Source organism: Gavialis gangeticus, unplaced genomic scaffold, assembly GCF_001723915.1.
Source record: "Gavialis gangeticus isolate Ggan-Ray unplaced genomic scaffold, GavGan_comp1, whole genome shotgun sequence".
Classification (NCBI taxonomy): Eukaryota; Metazoa; Chordata; order Crocodylia; family Gavialidae; genus Gavialis; species Gavialis gangeticus.
In genome coordinates, this window is record NW_017729033.1 from 31,649,241 (window position 1) to 31,654,521 (window position 5,281).

A 5,281-nucleotide genomic window follows, 5' to 3' on the forward strand; every position below is an offset into this window, starting at 1 on the left:
CAGCCTGGAGCTCCCTCATCTGCTCCTCCAGGGCCCTAAATCTTACACAGGAGGGACAGGCAAGGGGATCACCAGGCTCCACCGCCCCCCAGTACCCTACCAAGCCTCCCCCCCCGAAGACCCCACCAAGCCCCTCCCACGGACCCCACCATGAGCTCCGTCTGGGTGGAGGCCTCAGAAGAGCCCATGACAGGTGGCAGCGCCAGGGCAGGGCCCCTAGCAGCCGCGCTCCGCATCTGCACCATGTCTGCAGAGCTGCGCCTACAGTTTATGCTCGCTGGAGGTGCTGCTCTTAGCAGCTATCTTGCCCCCGCCTTATGCAAATGCCGGCGCACCCTTACAGCAACTGTGGTAATTCAGTCAGCAACTATTATATCTTAAACAATAGTCGTAAATGGAAAAACTATCTGGAGTCTTGTTTTATATGTCATGCACTGGATTGGTTAAGGTGAAATGGGAGCTCCCCTTTCAGAGGGAGGGCTCCAACGTTTGAACTAATTCTCAGATATTGTAATTTTTTTATTTTACCAGTGACATAGCTATAATTTCACAGTAGGGTTTTTCTTCTCACATTGAACATTGTAAGTCAGCAGGCCCGGATGAGCTGCATCTGAAAGTACTGAAGGAACTGGCGGGTGTCATAGCAGGCTCAGGGGTGAACTGATGGCCACCTACAAGTTTATCGGGGTGACCACCAGTACCTGGGGGAACGTTTGTTCACCAAAGCGCCCCATGGGATAATGAGGTTGAACAGTCATAAACTGCTGCAAGACTGTTTCAGGCTGGACATAAGGAAGAATTTCTTTACTGTCCGAGCCCCCAAGGTCTGGAACAGCCTGCCATCGGAGGTGGTTCAAGCACCTACATTGAACACCTTCAAGAGCAAATTGGATGTTTATCTTGCTGGGATCCTATGACCCCAGCTGACTTCCTGCCCTTTGGGCAGGGGGGGTGGACTCGATGATCTTCCAAGGTCCCTTCCAGACCTAATGTCTATGAAATCTATGAAACCACTGGCACGGCTGTTTGAGCACTCGTGACACTCAGGTCAGGTCCCAGAGGACTGGAAAAGGACCAATGTGGTCCCTATTTTCAAGAAGGGGTGGAAGGAGAATCCGAGTAATTATAGGCCAGTCAGTCTCACCTCCATCTTTGGAAAGGTCTTTAAAAAGATTATGAAGGATCATATTTGTGAGAGTCCAGTGGGAAAAATAATGCAGCAAGGAAACCAGCATTCATAGCAGGTAGATCATGCCTGACCAATCTGGATTCGTTTTACAACAGTCACAAAACGCTTAGACACAGGAGTAGAGGTGGATGTCATTTTCTTGGATTTCAGCATGGCTTTCGATACAGTATCTCATCCCATTCTCATAAATAAATTAAGAGGCTGTGACATAGATGTTTACATGGACTGGTGGCTGGCAAATTGGCTTAGCAGTCGCACCCAGAGGATGGTAGTAGATGGGTCAGTATCAACCTGGAAGGATGTGCAGGGTGTGAAGGGACCCGCAGGGTTCAGTCCTTGGACCTGTACTCTTCAATATATTCATCAGTGACTTAGATGTGGGTGTGAAGTGTACTCTGTCCACGTTTGTGGATGATACTAAATAGCGGGGTGAAGTGAAAACTCTGGAGGGTAGGAAACAATTGCAGGCAGACCTGGACAGGTTAGAAAAGTGAGTAGTCCAACAAGGGCAAGATGTAGAGTGCTGTACCTAGGGTGCCAAAATATCCAGCATACCTACTGGCTGGGAAGTGACCCTCTCAGAAGCAACAAGGGAACTTTGGAGTAATAGTGGACTCCATGATGAACATGAGTCGTCAGTGTGACAAAATCACCAGCAAAGCAAACCACACTTTATCATGCATCACCAGATGCATAACAAATAGATCCAAGGAGGTGATACTTCTCCTCAGTGTGGCATTGGTCAGACCACAGTTAGAGTACTGCGTCCAGTTTTGGGCACCATACTTCAAAAAGGATGGTGATAGACTCGAGAGGGTCCAGAGGAGGGCCACTTGTATGGTTAGGGGCTTACAGGACAAGCCCTGTCAGGAGAGACTGAAGGACCTGGACCTCTTCAGCCTCCGCAAGAGAAGGCTGAGTGGTGATCTTGTGGCTGCCTACAAATTCATTAGGAGGATGCAGCAAGGGATCGGAGGTGCTCTGTTCACCAGGGCACCTCTTGGGGTAATAAGGAACAATGGTCACAAACTGACAGACAGCAGATTTAGGCTAGAAATCAGGAAAAACTTCATCACAGTAAGGGTGGCCAAAATTTTGAGTAGGCTTCCAAGGGAAGTGGTGCCCTCCCCTGCCTTGGGGCTCTTTAAGAGAAGACTGGATGGGCATCTGGCTGGGGTCCTCTGACCCCAGAGCTCTTTACTGCTTAGGCAGGGGGTCGGACTCGATCTGTTGAGGTCCCTTCCGACCCTAGCATCTATGAATCTATGAATAAAGCCACAGGGTTTAAGTTTGCATCACTACAGTTCATGCTACATATTCACAGTAAGTTAGAAGTGACATGGCATATAAAGTGTATTCATGTTTTTCCTTAGCATATTATCAGCATTTTACAGTTCTGATACATGCCAACAGAGAATGTAGTCGTTTCTTCAGCAGTTCTGTGTAGTTCCCTGAGTATGGAACACTACTTCAGTCTTGGACAACGTGCAGTCATACCATCGAGAACATTGTTGTAATATTCAGCTCAGAAATCTGTGCCATGCCACAAGAGACTCTAGTCTTTGGTTGCCTACAGTCATCAGATGTGAACCACAACATTAAACAGCAAAGAGGTATTATTTATGGTACCTTTTGGTGCATTTCAGATTTGATTTTGATTGTGCTAGGAAGGAAATTCATTGTTAGGCGAACTTTAATTGTTTATAAGCAAGTAGCAAAAATTGTGTTTGGTTATATAAGTGATGCTGATTATTCTTTGACAAAACTCTGAAAGCCATTGTATGAATATAGTTCTATGTAGAACATTTGTATTTGTCCATACAATCCCCCCCCAACCCTTAAAACATGTACAGGAGTAAATTAAAAATCCTGTTTGGTTTATAATTTACAATATCCTTTGTGGTATCACCAATAGTGGCAGTGGAAACTAGGGTGCAGCTGAAGATTAGGAAGGACATTTAAATCTTTTGCCTTTGATTTCTTAAAAGTGCCTTTAATAATAATCAAAAAATAAAAAAATATATCTTACAGTGTTCTAAACTATCCTTGGGATATGAGCAGCTTGGGGAGTGGTAAATGTTTGCATTTCTGAAGTATCCATCATGAAAGCCTCTGGGCCGTTTTATAGGAACCTCTCTGCTACACAGATTAGTTCTGAGAAGAACTAGAAGAACCTGCCCTTCGTTAGAGCATATGGATTAATAAATATTTCACTATGGAGCACCGTGACACAGCTTGGGTTTAGTCTGTTCTCTGGAGAGATGAAAGAGAAATGAGATTACTTTGTTTTTGAACCAAAAGACCTTTTTATGTACTAAAATTGTGCCTAACATACATTGTTAGTGGCAACAAATTATTCTATCTGGTATTTGTTGCATAAGCCATTATCAGTTTTGATTTGTTTATTACTAATAGGACATTTGGTAAATGGAAGACTATATAAATAATAAATAGCTTTTGAATTGGTCAGTTAGCTTTGAAGGTTTCTCATTTTTGGCATGGAAGTAGGGGTTTGTAGTTAAAACAATAATGCATGGCGGAAGTGTGGAATACTTTATTCTTGAAACCTAGAAAGTAGGTAGTTTTCTTTCTCTGCTCTTCGCATGTGTCATGAATTATAGATCAGACTAGTGGCAACTCCAGGAAAGCCCCAGATCTGCTTTCCCAGAAGCAGGAAATCTGCTGTAGTGACAGGATCAACTCCTAGAGGATGAATGCTTACCTTACATATATTTGCTTATTAATGATCATGCTGGTTACAGGTGCTGTTTCTCCCCACTGTTGGCAGTGTCTGTAAGTAATTGGTTCCTCAGGGATAAAAATGGGAATATTTATTACTTTTTTATAGTTAGTTCTATAAACTAATTACTCTTTTTCTTTGAATTAAGTAAATAGGAACAGAAGGACAGATGAAACCTTTAACATCTTCTTATGTGAAAACTGAGTAGGATATTGTCTGCAATAACTAGGGAGCTATCTATGTCACAGTGAGCAAAAGTGATTTTCACAGGCCATTCACAGAGCCAATTGTGTGGCCTTTCTGTGTAGAGTCCGCCCTTTGCCACTTATGGGCCAAGGGGATCCAGGTGGTCCTGCCTCCCAGTGCTGATTAGCTAAGAGGGCTGTCTGTTATGCAGCCCCACCCCTCACCACTGATTGGAGGAAAGGGGCAGGGCTGTGCAATGGGTGGGCAGCCTTCTCAGCCAATCAGGAGGGGTAGCCACCACCTTGCCTGCTCCCATTCATGTTGGCAGCCCTCCCTCCCACACTGAGGAACTAGCATCTTATTTTTGTTAAGTTTGATTTTGTTACGGTTTTGGGGGGGTGGGGGGGTTTGCTTGCTTGATTTGATGGACAATGGCTGATTTGTGTGGTTTTGTGAAATCCACAAAATCGTGAATTAAGCAAGTCCTCCCTAACAATGACATGTATTCATTATCATTTGGGTGTGATGTTATCTTATTAGATATCTAAGTAAAGTAATATCACTTCTTTGAGAAATAAGAGTTTCTGATGACCTATGGAAATCATAAGCAGAATTCCAGAATTATTTCCAAACCACCTTGAATTTTTTTTTTCTCTTGGGGCATTTCCAGGACAGAAAAAAATCTATTTTTTATGAGAGAGAAACTGATTCTGCTGTTTATGCACAGTTCCTTGTTTGTAACATTGGAATCTTTTTCCATAAAACCCAACTATAACACCAGAAACTGTAAACTATGACCAGGCTTCAAGTTGTTTTAGTCCTCAGTCCTGTAAACCACAGTTGCCAAAGATAGTCCTGTGGGCCAGATCCAGGCCATAGAGCCCCATCATCCAGCCCTGGGTCCTGGACTGGCTGGAGTGGGCACGATGTGTAGCACAGATTCTGGCCTGGGCACTGCAGGCGCTATATCAGGCATGCACTGGTAGGGAACGGAATTCATGGAGCTGATCTGGCCCATGGACTGGTCCCGCACCACTCATCCAACCTACAGGGCGAGATGAATTTGACACCCCTGCTATAAACTGATGTGTAGATGTTGTCCTAGGAACCACAGAATCGATGAGTTGGGAGGGACCTAGACAGATCATCTAGTCCGAACCCCTGCC

General features: G+C 44.5%; 1 protein-coding gene across 1 annotated transcript in view; it reads left to right on the forward strand.

Annotated features, from left to right (window-relative positions):
- STX18 (syntaxin 18) overlaps nucleotides 1-5,281 on the forward strand; it is a 147,707-nt gene that overhangs the window by 110,778 nt on the left and 31,648 nt on the right. The gene's annotated exons all lie outside the window — the stretch shown is intronic.